Source organism: Aethalodelphis obliquidens, unplaced genomic scaffold (genome assembly GCF_003676395.1).
Source record: "Aethalodelphis obliquidens isolate GAN/ISIS:26980383/991018 unplaced genomic scaffold, ASM367639v1 scaffold6, whole genome shotgun sequence".
Lineage (NCBI taxonomy): Eukaryota > Metazoa > Chordata > Mammalia > Artiodactyla > Delphinidae > Aethalodelphis > Aethalodelphis obliquidens.
In genome coordinates this window covers 24,477,081-24,498,392 of record NW_020837950.1, presented here as the reverse complement: position 1 = coordinate 24,498,392, position 21,312 = coordinate 24,477,081, and the positions used below count along the sequence as shown (strand labels likewise).

General features: G+C 41.6%; 1 protein-coding gene across 1 annotated transcript in view; it reads left to right on the top strand.

Moving 5' to 3' along the window:
* Positions 1 to 21,312, top strand: part of PI4K2B (phosphatidylinositol 4-kinase type 2 beta) — a 116,525-nt gene that overhangs the window by 32,392 nt on the left and 62,821 nt on the right. The gene's annotated exons all lie outside the window — the stretch shown is intronic.

Sequence of the window (21,312 nt, the reverse complement as noted above, 5' to 3'; positions counted from 1 at the left end):
TGTGATGCAGTCTTAGTAGGAGCTTCAGCCAACCCTACAAGAAGTTCTGAAGACAGATGGACCCTTGGAAGCTTTCCCAAGGGGACAAGGCAGTCCTCTTAGCTGATGCCATCTCAACAGCTGAGGATTTAGTCATCCACTTCTGAGTGGCACAGCAAAACATCTTCCACAGATGGGAGGACATGTGGTTTAATCATGGTAATGCCAAGGAAGTGTATGACTCTTTACCTAGAGACCTCATAATGTGGCATCTGATTCCTTGGCGATGTTACAGCCCTCCAGGGACTGGTTCATGGTCTGCCAAATCCAAAACCCTGATGGTGTGAGCACATAGAAAATGGACCTGTCTCAGAGGTGCACTCACATTAACTCAGGTTCACAGATAGCAGTGCATACAACTGCATGACAATATATTTTACAACTGACATAACTTCCACTGAAACTGCAGGTGTCAACAAGACTTGTCCCTTCTTTCCAGAGCCACCTACATACAGCTTCCCAGGCTGCATAGTGCGGAACCCTAGGGGCTGCCATTCATGCGGACTGCAGTGAGACTGGTGCAACCTCCACTGCCACAGCTGTGCAGTGCACCAGCCCTGAATAACCAATAGGTTGGTTGTTAAACATGGAACCAGGTGAGGAGAGTCAGGTAGGGAGACTTTAGAAGTGGCCCTCCAATAACAAGGGAGGGGAGAATGCAGTGAGGAGACAGTCCTCCTCACTGCAAAGATAGTCTTGCCAGTAGAACCACAGTATTACACGAAGTCTGTTGGCCAAGGTTCCATCCCAGGTGTAGCTTTTGAATGAGACCTCCCTTTAATCACGTTTATAACCAAGAGAAGAGGGTGCACTCCACAGGCGAATTCATTGCCTCTCTGCATATAATACAGTTTAAATAACGAAATACTGGCTAACTAAATAACTAAAAGAAGCTAAAGCTTATTTTAGAATATTGTTCCAATAAGGTTTAAAAAATATTTTTGTATTTTTCAAAAGGCAACAACAAATATGTCAATATATACTATATTCCTTATGGTCCTTGGTATGTAAAACTCTTCTGTGCTAATTTAGGTAATTAGGAGATACAAAAAGTTTGCATTTGGTTTATGAATGAAAACTCTAGTTGAGTAATCAAACAGACCAGTTCAAGTCCCATCTCTGTCACTTAGCAGCTTTGTATCTGGGGCAAGTTACTTGGTCCTCTAAGCCTCAGTTTCCTTATCTACAAAATGTCAATAATAACAATCAATAACAACTAATTCAGAGCGTAGCTTTGAATATAAAATCAAATTACATGACACAATGCATATAGAACGACACAACATCTAGTACTTATGTTCAAAAATGTTAAATATTATTGAGTAGAATCAGGCAAATTTTTTCTGTAAAGGGCCAGATAGTAAATACTTTTTGGCTTTGAGGGCCATTATGTCTCTGATCCAACTATTCAGCTCCATTAGTGTACTGCAAAAGTAGCCACAATAAATATAAATGAATGGGCATGGCTATGTTCCAATAAAATTTTGCCTACAAAAACAGGCAGTGGACTAGATTTGGCCTAAGACCATAGTTTGCCAACCCCTGGACTGGATAAACTGATTCATTTCATGGCACAATAGTAATATCTATACAATACTTTTTCTATCCCCTTTGTTGCAGACTCTTGAATTGATACTCAGTGATTCCAAGAGAATCTGCCTCTCCTTGCTTCTTCCTTAATGAACATGAAATACCAACAGCTCTAAGGGGGGAAAAAAAAAAAGGCTTCTAACCCTACTCATTCAACTCAGGCCTTCAAAGCCCAAGAGAAAAATAAAGTTGCCAATTGTCCTTGCTGGGCTCAACATATCCAATGTATCTGAATGGCTATTTTACATTTTCAGAAGTGCTAACAGATACCACATAATTAAGTGTATTAGCCGTGATATCACGTTATTCTGCATTTTGTGTTGTTACCTCCGAGCTCTGCCAATTGTGGATCTTAGCAACCAGTGGGTGGTGGCATCTCCATTTCATATTAATACTGAGTACTCATCTAGTCGCAGCCCCTTACTTTAGGAAATAAGACCCCTCTCAGGCATTTCAAAATAGTTATTTGTAATTTGTAATTACAAAAGAATCATTTAGCCTCTTAGAATTCCATCCAGATCGCATTTATAAATGTATTTAAATTAGTCTATTAGTGGATTGAATTGTGCATCCCCCCCCCAAAAAAAAAGTTTTATCCACACCCTAATCTCTGCAACCTATGAATGTGACCTTATTTGCAAAAAGAGTCTTTGCTGATGTAATTAAGTATCACAAGATGAGATCGTCATGGATTATCTGGGGAATTACCTAAAACCATTGCCAAGTATCCTTAGAAGAGACAAAAGAGCAGAGGACACAGGGAGAAGAGATGGCCATGTGAAGATGGAGGCCGAGATTAGAGTGATGCAGCCCTGTGCCAAGGAAAGCCTGGAGCCACCAGAAGATGGAAGAGGCGGGGAGAGATCCTCCCCCAGAGCCTTCAGAGGGAGCGCAGCTTGCCAACATGTTGCTTTTGGACTTCCGGCTTCCAGAACGGTGAGAGAATAAATTTCTGTTGTTTTCAGCCACCAAGTTAGTGGGGATTTGTTATGGTATCCCTAGGAAACTAACACACAGTCCAAAAAAATCAAGTGGAGTCAAAAGCAAGGCAGATTGTTTAACAAAATCATGACATTTCAAACTCAGCTACTTAACTAAAATATTCAGCCTACTAAACTATAGATCTTCTATGCATATATCACTTTGAACATGGATGTTCTTATCATTTGTGAGACAGAATTATATTGGAAACCTGTATTTTGGTTTCCCCAAGGAAAACAAACCTTGTCTCTTTTCTAAGATCATACCCCTCCCATACATCATTCAGGAACAATGAGGCATTCAGTTGTCCACGGCAACTTTTCCAAGTGCAATGTTAGAAACAAAGCAGGGACCACATAAAGGCACAATACAGCATCTCTGAATAAGCCATTCTTGTCTTATTTATTATCACCTCACATAGGACTCATTCAAATACATTCAGCAAGCACTTACTGTGTGCCTAGCAGATGCCGGACTCACTGCTAGGTGCTGAGCAGTCAGAGATGAGTCAGGTATAGTTCTTGTGGTTTAGTTGAGAAAATCGAAGTTGACTGAGAGAGACAAATAAGGAGTCAGGTATGGTGTGTGTGACAAGTGAGAAAGCATAGTGGCGATGGGAGGCCAAATAGAGGTGCCCCTGACCCATGAGGACAGGAGGAGAAGGAGGAGATGGAACCTGGGCTGAATTTTGAAAGCGTGGTTAACTGGATTCTGGGCTGGGACACATAGCATCAGGGAGCAGCAAGTGAGAGCTTGGAGGCCTGGGAAACTGCCAGAGTGTCGGTATATCTGGATTAGAGAATTATATTACAGAAAGGCTGAAGACGCAAACAGACCTGTGATGGTGAAGGGCCTTGGAAGGGTTCAGATTTCATCCTGAAAAACATTAGAGTGCCATTAAAGCAGCAGTCCCCATCCTTTTTGGCACCAGGGACCGGTTTCATGGAAGACAGTTTTTCCACAGATGGGGTGTTGGGGGGGGATGGTTCAGGCAGTAATTCCGGTGATGGGGAGCAATGGGAAGCGGCAGAGGAAGCTTTGCTCGCCTGCCTGTCTCTCACCTCCTGCTGTGCGGCTGGTTCCCAGCAGGCTGCAGACCGGTATCGGTCCACGGCCTGGGGGTTGGGGACCCCTGCGTTAAAGGGTTTGGCATCAGTTACTGAATGATAGGATCAGATTGCTTTCTGGAAATGTTCACGTTCTGCTGTGAGGATGTTGGATCTGGATGGGGCAGGAGTGGTCAAGGAAACCATGTAGAGAGGCTGTTGCCGCTCTCCATCCAGGCTTTCAGAAAACCTGGCGGTAGCAATAGGGGTGAAGAGGAGCAGAAGGTCTGGAGAGGGTATTAAAGGGCTAGTTTTTAGGGCTAGCTATAGGGTCGGGATAGGGGAAGGAAATGTACTTTTTTAAAATTACTCTCTCTCCTAAGTTTTTGAACTCCAGAAGGATTAAGCACTGTCTTTTTATTCATCTCTGTACCAGCCCGGCCACCTGTACAAAATAAGTCTTCAATTTGATAGTAGTTGAATCAAATTTCCCAGGTTTCTATTAGAAACTGAGGTTCCAGGTACTTCCCACAGTGCTCTCAGAATACCCTTCACTTTCAAGTATATAAAGCTATTATGAGAGATAATTTATGGCTCTCAGAAGGGCCTCCTGTTTTTGTCCATCTGCCCATTTAGCAGCCTCTTACTGGATTAATGGCCTGGTGCATGAATCATGTCGACAACCCGCACAGAATTAAGTGCTAACAGGAGGTTCCAGGAGAGCCACCTCTGATGCCTTCTAGAGGCCCAAGCAAAGGCCAGCCATGGTTGAAACCCCGATCCCAACCCACCCCCAACCCCAGGTCTCTCACTGGCATCCGTAGCATACACATTTATACTCATTCTGTAGAAAGGCCCGTGTTCATGTCTCCCTAGGTACAATCTCTAAAGAAATTCCTACAGCACTGCCTATGGAAGCCTTTTTAAATCATTTTATGAATAGCAGACTGGCTTCCTGAAGGCAGAGTGCCTCCAATGTGCTTCGACAGATAGGCTTTTACATCAAGAGGAGAAGGAAACCAGAGAAAGTAAGACTGAAAAGCTACTCAGGAGTTGGCGGGGTAGCAACGGCATGGAGTCATCCAAGAAGGAGAGGTGACTTTGGGCTGGGTTGCAGGGATGACTTGAGCTGGGTCTCTAAAACTTTGGATTTAGCCAAAGTTTTGGAGGGAGTGCTATTGACAGTTTGGGGCTGGATAACTCGTTCATGCTTCATGCATGACATAATGCTTAGCATCCCTGACTCCTGCCCGCTACGTACCAGGGATCCAAAATATTCCCCGACATATACGCTTCCAAATACCCCCGGAGGGCTGACCTTTACTGGGTGTGTGAACCACTGATGGATAGCAAAGGGGAATGTGAGAGGGTGATTCAAATGGAAGAGACCAAGGTGTGGAGAAGGACTCATGAGACATTCTCCGACCACTGGTAGAGCATTGTGACTGTGGTAGAGGATTCGAGAGGAAAACAACTTTTAAAAGAAGCTAAAAATGAGGTTTGTCATTAAATTCTATTCACAACATGTCCAAACGGCCCCCAAAGACCCTGTTAAACACTAATGTCGGATTCAGTTAAGAAGTCAAAGGCGTGTAGTAGATGGAATATGAGCTCTGACTTCAGACCTAGTTTGAATCCCAGCCTCACCACTTACTAGCTGTTTCCCTGGGCAAGTTACTCGTGGTCTCTCAGCCTGCTTTAACAACTTCAAAATGAAGATCATACTTCCTCAAAGCATTGTGGGAATCTCATCGTGTTTGAGGAAGTCATTAAGAGGACATGACCCCAGTTGACCTTCAAGCTGGACCCAAGCAATCAGAAGCTCCTCACTCCCTGCTCCCCTGTCCTTGGAATATACATTCTGCCCACTGTACCCACACTAGGAGCCACTTAAAGGACACAGCTTTGATAGAGCAATGTATTATTGAGAACATCTAGACAGTATACATGACTGAACCCCATTAAGGCTTCTACACAAACTCTTAAGATTCTGGTGGGTAGGTGGGGAGATCTACTTATGTTGCAGCCACCCAGGACAAACCTCATATGTAAGGTCTCTTGCTTATTAAAACTGCCACCTACCAATCTGCAATGATCTGCCTCTTTCTTTGGTCTCTCTTTGTTCCCCACGTAAGGATACCAATTCTGAATTTTACCAGGAAACTCCCAAGGATGCAAACCAACACATCAATCTTACATTAAAAACATTTGAGGGCTTCCCTGATGGCACAGTGGTTGAGAATCTGCCTGCCAATGCAGGGGACACGGGTTCGAGCCCTGGTCTGGGAAGATCCCACATGCCGCGGAGCAACTAGGCCCGTGAGCCACAACTACTGAGCCTGCGCGTCTGGAGCTTGTGCTCCGCAACAAGAGAGGCCGCGACAGTGAGAGGCCCGCGCACCGCAATGAAGAGTGGCCCCCGCTCGTCGCAACTAGAGAAAGCCCTTACACAGAAACGAAGACCTAACACAGCCAAAAATAAATAAATAAGCTTTCATTAAACAAACAAACAAACAAGCATTTGAGCCTTGAAATAACTACTTTGCAAATGAATATATGTTCTACCAGTGTATCTATTTTTTTTGTAAGTCCTCTAAATTTTGGCTTTATGTTGTTCACAGTTAGCTGGAAGTTTTTTCCTCTTTTTTGTTAAGCAAGGTAATATTTACACTAACTTCAAGTGTCCAATTTGGTGAACTTTTGTAATTTTTTACAATCATTGAACCACCACCACAATCAAGAAATAGAACGATTCTCTCACCCTAAAAAGTTTCCTCACCTCATACCCAGCATCTCCCCTCACCCTGGCTCAGGCAACCATTGTAACATTATAGGTTAGAATATTATAGAATTTCATATAAATTGACTCATACAGTATGGAATCTTTGTGTTTGACTTCTTTCGTTTAGTGAAATATTTTGGAAATGTATCCATATTGTTGTCTATGTTAGTATTTCCTTCCTTTTTATTGCTGAGTAGTTTTCCATGGTATGGATACACTACACTTTGTTTATCCATTCAAAGGCGATGGACATTTGAGTTATTTTCAGTTTGGGGCTATTACAAATAATGCTGCTACAACCATTCATATACATGTTTTGTCTAGACATATATTTTCATTTCTCCGGGGTGAATACCCAGAAGTAGAATTTCTGCTTGTATGGTATGGTTGTATGGTAATGAATCTTTAACTTTTTAAGATAATGCCATACTCTTTGCCAAAGTGACTATATTCCCACCAGTAATGTCTGAGAGTTCCAGGTGCACCACATCCTTGCCAACACTTGGTAGTGTCAGTCTTTTTCACTTCCTCCATTCTAGTGTATAGTGGTATCTCACTGTGATTTTTGTTTTATTTTTATTTTTATTTTTTTATTTTTTGCGGTACGCAGGCCTCTCACTGTTGTGGCCTCTTCCATTGCGGAGCACAGGCTCCGGACGCGCAGGCTCAGCAGCCATGGCTCACGGGCCCAGCCACTCCACGGCATGTGGGATCTTCCCGGACCGGGGCACGAACCCGTGTCCCCTGCATCGGCAGGCGGACTCTCAACCACTGCGCCACCAGGGAAGCCCTCACTGTGATTTTTAATTGATATTTCTCTGATGACCAATAAAGTTGGACACTTTTCGTGTGCTTATGAAAATGTTTAATCAAAATATCCATCAAATGAAATGCCAAAATGCAGTTATTGGAAGCAATAACTTCACGAGCACAGGAGCTACTGAGCAAATTAAACAATGAGCCCCTAAATGGTATACAATATTGATATTGAAATTCTGTAATTGCATTTTGGGATATCTCAACTTGCAGAATGAATCATTTGCTGAAGTACCTATTTTTTTTTTTTTTTCTTTGCGCTACACGGGCCTCTCACTGTTGTGGCCTCTCCTGTTGTGGAGCACAGGCTCCGGACGCACAGGCTCAGTGGCCATGGCTCACGGGCCCATCATGTGGGATCTTCCCGGACCGGGGCACGAACCCGTGTCCCCTGCATCTGCAGGCGGATGCTCAACCACTGCGCCACCAGGGAAGCCCTGAAGTACCTATTTTTAATTGGGTAAATTTATGTTCTATACTGGAATGAAATGAAATTTAGGAGGCCTATAATTATGCAGAATCATAAGTAGAGACAACTTATTTGATGAGGTTTTTCTTATGAAATATTTGTTGAAGAAAGTCACTCTGAATGAAGGCAAAAAAAGTCAGCATCTGTGAAAATATTTGGGCTGAAATATTTACACATTTCAACATGCAAAAACTTAAAATTGTGAATATGCTTGTTTTAGTTTGCTAATGCTGCCATAATAAAATACCACAGACAGGGTGGCTTAACAGAAATTTATTTTCTCTCAGTTCTGGGAGCTGGAAGTCTAAGAGGAAGGTGTCGACAGGTTTATTTTCTTCTGAGGCTTCACTCCTTGGCTTACAGATGGCTGACTTCTGGCTGTGTTCTCACGTCTTTTTTGTGTGTGTGCTTGTACCTCCCTGGTGTCTTTCTGTGTCTAATTTCCTTTTCTTATAAGGACACCAATAAGATTGGATTAGGGGCCATTCTAATGACCTCACCTTAACTATTTTTTAAGACCCTATGTCCAAAACTTGTCTCGGGTGTATTTGGCGCTAGGGGTCAAGGCTTCAAGATAGGAATTTTAGGGGGATATAATTCAGCCCACCACACTCTTCCATTTAGCAGACCAGTTCTGACATCCCTTTTACTTCCACATAACACAGGAAGAAACATGACCGCTGGCATCTAGTGAAGGGTATAAATGGGCCAGAGGGTAAATGCCCTCTGCCCTGTAATCTGCAGTCACCCTCGTGCTCTGTGCTTTCCACGTGTCAGCATGGACCTGCCAGGTTCCAAAGTCCACCTGTTTAGGCCAGTAATATCTACCTGACCTTCTCACACTGGCACATTTAAAAAAAATAGTTCTGTTTCTTCTGTTTGTAAAAGTAATATATGCTCATTGGGGAAAAAAAAAAGACCAAACACTGGTGAAGTATATAGAAGAAAATAAGATCACCTCCAAAAATACACACCCAGAGATAGCCACTGTTAACTACATTTGTTGTATATCCATCAGAATGTTTTGTCTATGCAAGGACTTGTGTGCTTTTTAACATAAAAAGTAGAAATCATAACATATATAATTTTTCAGCTTTGTTTTTTCTACTTAATATATTCTGGACATATTTCCCTTTCTATAAACAGCTATCTTAAGACTTGTCAAAATTCAGCCTGGCCAGCTGTGCCACCACCCAGGCCTCGGTTTTACTTAGACTCTTTGGAATGAGGTAGAAGTTTCAGGGCCAAGAGAGTCAAAGACCATTCAAGGTTAAGCAAAGTGCAGCCTTTAGTCCCGTACTGTTCCAACCTTCTTCCCGAAGGTGGGATGCACAGATTACCAAGTGATACTGGGCCCAAGTCAGGAAGGCTCGGGGAGTGATTTGGGAGCTGATGACAAGCAGCCTCTGATATCCTGCAGGCTTGAGGAGAACTGCCTTTCTAAGGTGGAAGCTGCCCTTACCTCTTTTACTAACCTTCCTCCAGGCTGAAATTGTGACCCTTAGGCACTCCCAATCACACTTCTATTCTCTCATTTGGGACACTGAGGGGCATCTTTCTTCCTCCAGTTCCCAAACAGACAACCTAGAAAGCAATTCAGCACAACCTCCAACAAACAGAAACTATCGAAAAGAAATTTACAAGTATCACACATTCTCCTCCTTTGCTTCAAATACACAGTCCATCTTCTGGGAATTGGGCCCGGAGGTGGATAAGGAATATAGATGTTTGTCCTAGTCTGTTCATTCAATCTCCACAAGAAAGAAAAAAATTACAGTGTAAGAGAGTCATCAGCCCAGCCACATAATATCCTTTTAAACAAGTGCTAGGAATTCCACTGCCTAAAAGAAACTATATCAGAACTTATTTCCTATTGATAGATATCATAGGTTATTTCCAAACTTACTAAACAATACTTCAATGAACATCTTAGATATATATTTTGTACTCTTGCCTTAATATGTTTCCTTAGAATATATTCTGAGGGGTGGAATGTATGGGTTGAAGGGTATATATTTTTCAAGTTGTGATAACTATTTCTAATTTGCTCTCTAGAAATGTTATTGCAGTTTATATAATTTCAATTACCTTGGTTATATACCTAGGAGTGAAATTGAGTCTCATTTTGTAAACCTATGTTTAACTTTTAGAGTAACTGTCAGATGGTTTTCCAGAGCAACTGCACATTTTTATATCCCATCAACAATGTATGTGGGTCCCAGTGTCACCATATCCTCATCAACACTTGTTATTATCTGTCTTTTACTATAGCTGTACTAGTAGGTGTGATGTGGTATCTCAGTGTGGTTTTGATATGCATTTCTTTGGTGACTAATGCTGTGACTATCTTCTCATATGTTTACTGGCCATTTGTCTATCTTCTTTTAAGAAATGTCTATTCAAATCCTGTGCCCATTTTTTAAATAGGTAATTTTTCCTTTTAATGTTGAGCTATAAGTGTTCCTTACATATTCTGGATAGTACTAATTCCTTATCAGATATATGAGTTGAAAAATTTTCTCCCATTCTATGGGTTTCTTTTCACTTTCTTAATAGCGTCCTTTGAAGCCCAAAAGTTGTAAATTTTGATGAAATCCAATTAATGTATTTTTTCATTGGTTGCTGAGCTTTAGGTTTCACGTCTAAGAAACCATTGCTTAATGCAAGGTCAGGAAGATTTACCCCTATGAGTCTTATAGTTTAAACTCTTACATTTAGGGCTTTGGTTCATTATTAGTTCTTTTTTGTATATGGTATGAGGCAGGGGTCCAACTTCATTCTTTTGCATGTGGATATCCAGTTGGCCCAGCACTATTAGAAAAGACTAATCTTGGGACTTCCCTGGTGGTCCAGTGGTTAGGACTCCACACTTTCACTGCAGGGGGCACGGGTTCGATCTCTGGTCAGGGAACTAAGCTCCCTCATGCTGGAGGGTGCGGCCAAAATAAAAAGAAAAAAAGATGACTCTTTCCCCCACTGAATTGTTCTTGGCACCCTTGTCAAAAATTAATTGACCATAAATTGGTTTATTCTTAATTCTGTTCTGTTGATCTGTATTCTATCCTCATGCCAGTACCACATAGTCTTGATTAAAATAGTTTTGTAATAACTTCTGAAATCAGAAAGGGTAAGTTCTCCAAATTAGTTGTTTTTTTTTTTTTTTTATGAGTGTTTTGGATATTCTGGGTCCCTTGCATTTCCAAACGTATTTTTCTACTATTAATTCCAAAAGTACTTTCTATGTTAAGGATAGTAACCCTTTATTTATTAAACATATTACTATTTTCCCTTGTAAGTTGTTTATTTTTTCTATTTAGTAGTTTTAATGTTTAATTAGTTTATTAATCTATGACTCTTTCATTCAGTTTGGGGATTTGGCTATAGCTAACTTGTTGGAACCTCAATCTTTATTCTGCCTAAGCCTACGACAGTCATTTAATCCTGCCATCACTGATCACTATGAAACTCAGACTCTACTCTACCTGAGTCACAGTATTTGTTAGTCTCTTCTTATGTAAATCGCGTGAAAGATTGAAAATGGCCAAAAACTCTTTGACACTCCTCCCATCAAGCGATAGGGTTTGTGTCCCCTCCCCTTCAACTTAGGTGGGCTCTGTAACTGTTTTCATCAACAGAATATGGCAAAAGCTCACTCTGTGCCTGGGCTTAGGCATTAAGAGTCTGGAAGCATTCACCTCCTGTCCTTGGAACATTCTCTGGGAGCCCTAAGCTGCCATGTAAGTCTGACCGCCCTGAGACCACCATGCTGGAGAAGCCCTGTGTGGGAGCATCCCACAGCCGAGGGTCCCAGCTAAGCCCTGCCTTTCAGTCATCCCTTCCAAGAAACTGTACAAGCCAGTGAAGCCTTTCAGAGCAGTCATCCACAAGCTAAACACCATCAGATGACCCCAGTTGATACTCACGATGGAGAATTATCACCCAACTAAGCCTGCCTGAATTCATGACCCAAAAAATCATGAGATAGAATTAAATGGTTGTTGTTTTAATTGTGGCAGTAATTTGTTACAAAGCAATAGATAATCAGAAATTAAACTGGGCTAATAGCCACCCATGTACTGGTAAGACAGGTGGAGTAAAAAGAAGCATATAATCCTTAAAAGAAAAACATTTTTCCTTTTAGAAAAGAGGAGAAAAAGTAATGGTTGAAAATCAAATGTGGAAACTTTTCAAGCTCTGTCCTCTTTGCAGATTCTGGATGAGACATTAAGACTATATAGGAGCTGAGTGGTATAAAAAGATGAAGCTTTGAGGAAGTCAAATAAGGGTATGGCTTACTCCCTTATCGTGGTTGATCTCTCTGAATAGTCCTCCCCCTATATACTCGAGCAAGAAGATTCTTCTTAGTTCCCACATTTCTATGATGGAAGAAATAATAGGAAGAATAGACCATGGCTAAATTCTAAAGTGCCCCTTGTGAGCTTTCAATGCAGAATCTATTTTAAAACTGCTCCAGCTGTTGGTGAGAATATGAAATGATGCAGCTGCTATGGAAAACAGTATCGTGGTTCCTCACAAAATTAAACATGGAATTACTATATGATCCAGCAATTCTACTCCTGGATACATATCCAAAAGAATCGAAAGCAGGGTCTTAAAGAGGTGTTCGTATACCCATGTTCATAGCGGTATTCTACACAGTAGTCTAAAGGTGGAAGCAATCCAGGTGTCCATTGATAGATAAATGAATAAACAACATGTTAGGTGATTACGTAGAGAATCATTGTGACACATGCTACAACATGGATGAGCCTTAGGACATTATGCTAAGTCACATTAAGCCAGTCACAAAAAGACAAATACTATGTGATTCCACTTGTATGAGGTATCTACAGTAGTCAAATTCATAGAAACAGTAGAATGGTGGCTGAGAACCAGATAAGCTCATTAGAAGACCACCTGAGGCCAGATTAAAGGAGTGCAGGCCCTGCACACACACTGATCCTTATCAGCAACTCCACCCTTCAACCATTGCTATAAAACTCCTCACCAAATCCTCCCAGGTGGGAACACACAGTTTTCTAGGGCACAAGCTTGCTGTGTCCCCCTTAGCCTGGCAAAGCAATAAAGCTATTCTTTTCTACTTCACCCAAAACTCTGTCTCTGAGATTCAATTCAGCACCGGTACACAGAGGCCAAGTTTTCAGTATCAATACCCAGAGGTAGCCAAACTAGAAAATTTGAGGGTACAGCCCCCAAGACTGTCCTCACTTCTGACATCAACTGCAAGTTCAAGGGTTCCCCAAACTACCCTCAGGTTCAATAATTCACCGAAGGACTCAGAACTCACTGAAAGCTATTGTGCTCAGAGTTACTCCTTATTACAAGGAAAGGGTACAGATCAAAATCAGCTAAAGGGAGAGACACATAGGGCAGACTCTGGGAAGGTTCCAAACACAAAGCTATGCTGTCCTCAGGATGCAGTCCTCTGCCGGCGTCAGTATGTAACAATACACACGGAATATTGCTGACCAAGGCAGCTCACCTGAGCTTCTGTGTCCAGACTTTTTATGGGGTTACAGAGGCATGATTGAGGGAATGGTTATCCACACGGTTGAACTCAGTCTCCTGAGTTGAGATAACACATGACTCAAAGACACCCCCCTGAACCCCATGTGTGGTCTTTCTGGTGTGGCTAGCCCCTACACTAAGCAAAGACACTCCTACCCAGTATGACATTGATTACCTCCTAGTAGCTGATAGCAAAGTCAGTTTTTTTCTCTATGCAAGGCCAAATTCCTTACTACATAGCATATGTCAAAACACACATTGGCTTTTAAAGCTTCTACTCAGAAGTAACACGTGGCATTTACTCTCACATCTTTGGATAAATCAAGTCCCAAGGCCAAGCTTGACTTCAAAGCGGGTGGTGAGGTACATTCTTCCCATAGCTGATTAGGTATAGGTGATTAGAAATCCTGTCTACCACGTGAGTGTTTTTATGTGTATTAATTCATTTAATTCTCTCGACAACCCCCTATTACTACCTTCATTTTCCAGATAAAGAAACTGAGCCACAGAGAGGTTCAGTGACATACCCAAAGTGGCACAGGTAGTAAGGGAAGAGCTGGGATGCCAGGTTTCAAGCCCAGGAACTCTACCTCCATAGCTCATGCTTTTTAAGACAACTAAGGGAGAAAAAATCCTATAGCTTCTTCAAGTTTCTTTTTTTCTACATTCAAATAATACTTGATGAATACTTCTGAAGTACTCCAGGCACTGGACTGTGATGTGCTGGAAATTAATGGTGAATTAGACGTTAGGCACTTGCCCTAGTGAAGCTGAAGTTTTTCTACTTTCTTCTTGGACAAAGGGATTTGGGGTGGAAAACAGGAGCTGGAATAACCAGGCCCCACTCCTCAAACACACAGTCACCACTACTACAACTACATCACACTCATTCCCCCAAACTAAGATCAAATCTTACCCACCCACTTCTTGAGACTTTGGAGGAGCAAAGAAAGAGGTAAGGGAAAAATAAAAGTGAAAATGGATGAAATGAAGTAAAAGCTATTAAAAACCCAACAGGATGACTCTTTGCCACTTCTCCTTACTTCAGATTAGTTAACAACAGGTACAGCATAGGCACTGCCCAGTTGATGGCAGTGATAGACTGTTGTCCCATCTGTAAGCATCAACCCTGTCCTTACCCCTCATCCTCCAGAGTGGACACATTCTCTTGGAACTACTGAAGAAAGAATGTGTTTTTTTCTGCTGGGTTTTCTGAGAAGACAAAATGTTGGCAGCTATCTTGTCAGCACTAGAGATCAGCCTGTCTGAGAATGGAGCCACTATAGAGGAAAGCAGGCAAGCCCCAAGACATGTGAATCAAGCCTTTGACAGCATTTGAGCTCCTGGATCCAGCCATGCCTGAGGTCAAATGGCCTAGACTTTTCAGTTATGTGAGCCAATTAATCCCCTTTTTATGGCAAAGAAGTTGAGTTTCTGCTATTGAAGTCAAAGAGTCTTAATACACCTATATATTTATCCTCTTTTTAAAGTTCCAATGCCAAAGAAGCCATCATGTGCCCTTCACAGGAAGGGGAAAAGTTCGTCTTTAAGAAATGAGAATAAACCTAAGGAAGGCTGGTGCGGAAAGCTTGGCCTCTCTGCACAGGTGCCAAATTGAACCTTGGAGACAGAGTTTTAGGTGAAGTAGAAAAGAATAGCTTTATTGCTTTGCCAGGCAAAGGGGGACACAGCGGGCTCCTGCCCTCAAAAACTATGTGTCCCAACGCTTGAGGATTTGATGAAGAGTTTTATAGCAATAGTTCAAGGGTGGGATTACTGACAAGGTTAGGGTGTGTGCAAGGCCTGCACTTGCTTCATGTTGGCTTAATGTCGTCTCAGCTTCTCTGGTCTCTTTAATCTTTTTTTAAAATTAATTAATTATTTATTTATTTTGGCTGCGCCGGGTCTTAATTGTGGCACGCGGGATCTTCATTACTGCATGTGAACTCTTAGTTGCAGCATTCATGTGGGATCTAGTTCCCTGACCGGGGATCGAACCTGGGAGCTCTGCTGGGAGCTCTGCTGGGAGAGTCTTAGCCACTAGACCACCAGGGAAATCCCTGGTCCCTTTAACCTTGCCTCAGGTGGGAGCTTGGCTGCTCCTCCCTTGATTAGCAGCTGTTCGAATCTGCCCTTTGGAACTCAGGGAAGGTCATGAAGACTGGAGTCTTGCCTACAAGAAATGGGGGACAAAAAGGCTTCTGTGCCCAGGAGCCCCACAGGGTCCTTCTTGGTTTCAAGTTAAATGAAGCTCATGGGGGATGATACCAATTTCCTAGGCACCAACTGCTGAGACTGTCCCCCTTCTACCAATACTTATAGCCCGCAATTTCTAGGAAAGCATGAATAGCAACAGAAGGAGGAATTGGCTACCAGGATGCATGGAGAGACACCAGCAAACTGCATATCATATCTCCACTAAAAAGATTTAGTATTAGAAAGCTACAGTGAAGTCTCATATCTCTAAAATTCATCGCAGCCATAAAAAGCACCACCATATTTTCACAAGCTATTAAAACAGTTAAAATGAAAATCCATTTGGGGTTTCCCTGGTGGCGCAGTGGTTGAGAGTCCGCCTGCCGATGCAGGAGACACGGGTTCGTGCCCCGGTCCGGGAAGATCCCACATGATGGGCCCGTGAGCCATGGCCACTGAGCCTGTGAGTCCGGAGCCTGTGCTCCGCAACAGGAGAGGCCACAACAGTGAGAGGCCCGCATACCACAAAACAAAACCAAAAACAAAACAAAACACAATGTCTGTCTCTGAAAAGTATGATTTGGCAAGGTGGTTGTAGGAGTTGGGGTGGGGGACGGTTAGGGAGAGGACAGGAACTTTCATTTTTTACTTTATAAACTCTGTATTTGATTTTTTTTTTTACAGTGAAGATGCATTTTATGACAATTTTAATTCGTTAAAAACAACTGGAAGGAAATTTGTAAAATATTAACAATGGTTGTCTTTAGGTAATGGGGTTTGGGAGATTTTTTTAATGTCATCTTTCACCTTTCTAAACTTTTTTAAGATTCCTATGATGAGCATATGTTTCTTTATGCCTGAAAAAAAAAAAACATTTCAATGAGATGATGCATTTGAAAGCACTCTGTAATCTGTGGAGCAATTCAATTATAAAAGTGATTTCATTACTACTGTAAAACGTATTAAATGCTGGCAATGCCATTTGTAAAGTCAGAGGACAGATCCACTAACCAACTACCCGAGCACTCAAGTTTTGCGCAGCTGCCGCCTTCCGGAAGGTGGGAGGGAGGCCGGACAGACCACCACCGCCCACCCAGAACAACTATAATGCTTAAGAGTTGGGGCTTCCCTTGTGGCGCAGTGGTTGAGAATCTGCAGGCTAATGCAGGGGACAATGGTTCGAGCCCTGGTCTGGGAGGATCCCACATGCCGCGGAGCAACTAGACCCGTGAGCCACAACTACTGAGCCTGCGCGTCTGGAGCCTGTGCTCCGCAACAAGAGAGGCCGCGATAGTGAGAGGCCCGCGCACCGCGATGGAGTGGCCCCTGCTCGCCGTAACTAGAGAAAGCCCTCGCACAGAAACGAAGACCCAACACAGCAAAAGTAAATAAATAAATTAATAAACTCCTACCCCCAACATCTTCTTTTAAAAAAAAAGAGTTTATCTGGCAAAACCGAAGGTGTTAGATTAGAAAAGCATTTCTTAGGACTGTGCTTCTCAGCCCAGGAGGCATATTAGAATGGCCTGAGAGAATTTTTTAGCGCTCCACCCCCAGAGATAAGAAATCTATTGTTTAGGGTGAGGCCCGGGTGTGAGTATTTTTAATGTTTCCCAGTTAATGCTAATAAGCAGAACGGAGAGTGATAGCTTTGGGAAAACTCCCATGTAATGTGGATAAATTCTCCATGTAAAGTGCTGGGAAGAGTTCTAAAACCCCTCTGGGAACATTTAACTCTAACCAAAAAACTAGAAAAATATTGCTTTCTTCAAACCAACCTGAGGTTTTTGTCTTTTTTGTTTTTTTTTAAAGTAAGAATTTTAATTGCTACTTCTGTCCTTACAATTTACAAAGGTCATCATGGAGATAATCTTATTTGATAATCTCATTGAATTATGATAATGTATGTAAAGTGCTAATAGGTGTAACTCTCTAGACAATTCTGGGAGGTAAGGGAGGCAAAAACCATTATTTACATTTCGCCCAGGAGGGAATTGAGAGGAGAGCGTTCAGAAGTTTCCCAAGATCCAGCAGACTTGAACCCAAGTAACTTCCCCAATTACAACATGCTTCTTTCAAAAATTGGCTTGTATCTTTAAGTTGCCAATAACATTACACTAGAACAAAAGATTCAAAAAAAGGCTTGTCTTCCTCCTTTCCCACTGCATCCTCGGGATCTAGAGAGCAAAGTGAAAGTACAGTCGTCCCTTGGTATCCATGGGAGATTGGTTCCAGGACTCACACAGATACCAAAATCCAAGGGTGCTCAAGTCCTTTCTATAAAGTGGTGCTGTATTTGCATTTAGCCTAAGCACACCCTCCCGAATACTTTAAATCATTTCTAGATTACTTATAATACCTAATACAGTGTTAGTGCTATGTAGACAGTTGCCACTGAGCAGCAAATTCAAGTGTTTTGGGGAACTTTCTGGATTTTCCCCCCAAATATTTTCACTCCACGGTTGGTTGATTCTGAGGATTCAGAGGCCACAGATTTGAAGGGTCGCCTGTGTTATGTGAACATATTTTACGTGAAACTGTGCCACCAATAGTACTCCTGGGAGCAGGGTCCGGACACATGAGTAAGTGTGTATTGAATGAAAGAATGAATGACTGTATCCTGGTAGATAACATTACCCCCATTTGTCTTAGTCCTTTCAGACTGCTATAACAAAATACCATAGACTGGGTGGCTTATAAACAACAAACATTTATTTCTCACAGTTCTAGAGTCTGGGAAGCTAAGATCAAGGCACTGGTATATTCAGTGTCTGGTGAAGGCTCACTTCCTGGTTCGTAGACGGCGGTCTTCTTGATGTAACCCCACGTGGCAGACAAGATGAGGGGGATCTCGGGTATCATTTATAAGGGCACTATTCCCATTTGTGAGGGCTCTACCCTCATGACCTAATCACCTCCCAAAGGCCCCACCTCCTAATACTGTCATATTGGTGGTTAAGATTTAACAGATGTATTTGAGGGGAAGGCCATAAACATTCAGATATATAGATAGAACCATTTTACAGGGGAGGTATCTGAAACTCCAAGAGAGAAGGTGAAACTCCAAGAGGGAAGTTGACACTCCCGAGGTAACAGGAACTTATGCCAGACAGAACTGGAAAGAAAGAGAACTCGGGACAACCAACTCTGTATTTTTACCCACATACTAAACTGCCAACTTTTGCTGTATTTAGAGACCAAGCCCCAAGGACAAGCCCTTAGAGATAATTTATGTGGCAACTCTTCTCTAGATATTATACAAAGATGTTATAATAGGAGGAATATTGAATAGGAGTTGGCAGCAGTGATTTGCTATTATAGTGTTTTATTGAAAACAATTCATTTTACTGAAGACTTACTTCCAGAATCCTTAGTCTGATTAATGACAACCTTCTGGAATGATTATTTTTAAATAAAAAAGATTTTACTTCCTTAAAAATTCACATAATATAGTATGTGACAGATCACCATAGTCATATATTTAGATCCACAATTACTAGACACAAATAAAAGAGAGCTGGAGAGAAGACATCATACATGCTTTTAATCAGGAAAGAAAAAGACCTCTCTAATCAATGTCTTGCAAAATCGTTAACCAAAGTCGTAAACTGAAGCTCAAATAATTGAAAAATGAAAATGATCCGTCTACTCGTGATAGGGAGATTGCAGTCTAATAAAAAAGTTGAATGCATATATTGATGAAAAGGATTGACACTGCCATTTGGTAATTGGCCAACAGTCATAAACAAATGGAAGAAATAACCAAGTTGAGAGCAGATGTCAGAATTTTCCCCATCATCTTTAAGAGGTCACAACACATTGATGTAGAATTTTGATGCTCAAATCATTAGTTATGTGGAATAGAACTGACAGTGGTAAAAGGCATTACAATTCATCCATCCATCGTCATTCATCCATCCATCATCTGTCTGTCCATTCATTCATCCACTCATCTATCCATCCACTAGGTTGAACAACATGAAATTGCCATTATTTGATCAATTTTGACTTACAAGGAATGCAAATTCATGTGGTTCAATATAAAATATTCAATTAATACTTATTGAACATACTGCCATGTTCAATGCACTATGTAAGGCTTGGGGAGTAAAGGTTGAATAAGAAATACTCCCCATTTCTGAAAATCTCTACTGGGAGAAACATACACCAACTACTGTTTATAAGAGAGTTACAAAGTGCTATGGGTTTATATTGATTACTGTACATGCATAGAAAGAACATATAGCAAATTGTCAGTAGAGATGTGGTTGGTGGGAGTTTGTAACATTCTTTTTCCTTTTGCTTATTTCTACCTTAAAACTTTTTATTCAGTGAACATGCATTATTTTCATAATCAAAAGTTTTTTGAAAATGTACCATGAAGGCTGAAAAATTGATGGATATTAATAGATATGTATAAGATAAAGGATGTAAAACTTAAAATAGATGAAGCAACCTAGGTAAATAATAAGTGAGAAACTGAATATACAAAAAGACAATGGTCAGACCATATACAAAAATAGAGCTCTGACCCACAACCTGTAGCAACCAGCCTGGGAAACCAATCTATTATTTATAGTAACCAGACTGGAAAGCCAGTCTTCTATCTATAAGTCAGACTGCTATCTCTATCAACCAGCCCAGGAAGCTAAATAATAATCGCTGTAACAGTTGGCCCCAAATCAAGCCAGGACTTGATTAATAACTGAACTTTCCTAATATTTGTCCCCACTTTGAACTTAGGACCAATCAGACACAGCCCAATATGCACCCCTAACCAATCACATAGGATGCCCCACTTCTAGTTAGCCCACCTCCAGGTTCTCCAAGCCAACAGGCTCCAATCAGGGCATACCCGAAGCCTTCGCTTTGTTTCACTGTAAAACTTTCCCACTCCTCTGCCTGCCTTTCAGTCTCTGCCAAAAGTCAAGTAATGGTGGCTGACTTCCTTGCTATAGCAAACTCTAAACAAAGACAACTTGCCCCTTCTCATTTGGTTGATCTTCATTTATTTCCACAGAAGAGAAAGAGAAATGAACTCGGGAGTGAGCTTAGCACACAGAATGCAAATGACAAAGGCATATACATTTATGAGAAATGAACATTAGAGCAACTGTCCATACCCCACTGATCACAGGGACTAGCTGGGTTCTGGTTAAGCTCCAGGAAGATGAAGTTGTTTTAATTCTTGGTATTTCCTTTTCCACACCCTCTTTCAGCATGCTTTACCCCCCACTCCTTAACCTGAAAAGGAAAATCTAGAGCTACCATATGCCTCTGATTTGGTTTGACCTTTGAAGGCTGGCTCTGAATCAGGAAGACCTTAGGAACCAGATTCTATCACTTAGAATATCAACTCCATGAGGGAAGGGAGCAAGCATGTCTGTTCAGCCCACCTCCATGTGCCCAGCTGAATAATTGAAATAAACATGTGGATGCATTCAGGGTATAAGCACTATGTGGTACATGCAGGAAGACAACTCAAATGAATAGCTTGTGTCAAAAACCTATTTTGCTTCCCTGAAGTTATTGAACCAAAGCACATTCAGAGAACACCTATGGTCCAACACACCAAATGTGGTCTAAATAGACTAGCCACACAGGAGCTGAAGATTGGGGTCATCACTGCATAGTGATTTGTCCTATGATGTTCAGTGCTTAGTTGGATACAGCTGCATTTCTAACTCCTTCTTTCGTGTTCACTGGATAGTAAACATGAATCACTATTAATAATAATTTTCCACCGCACGTCCAGAACAATCCATGCAGAGAAAATTGGAACTTCTTCTTTGCTGAGGTCCAGTCCCATCAATTTGATGCTCATTTTATAGAAAGGCCATTGAGCAAAATTAATGTACCCAAAC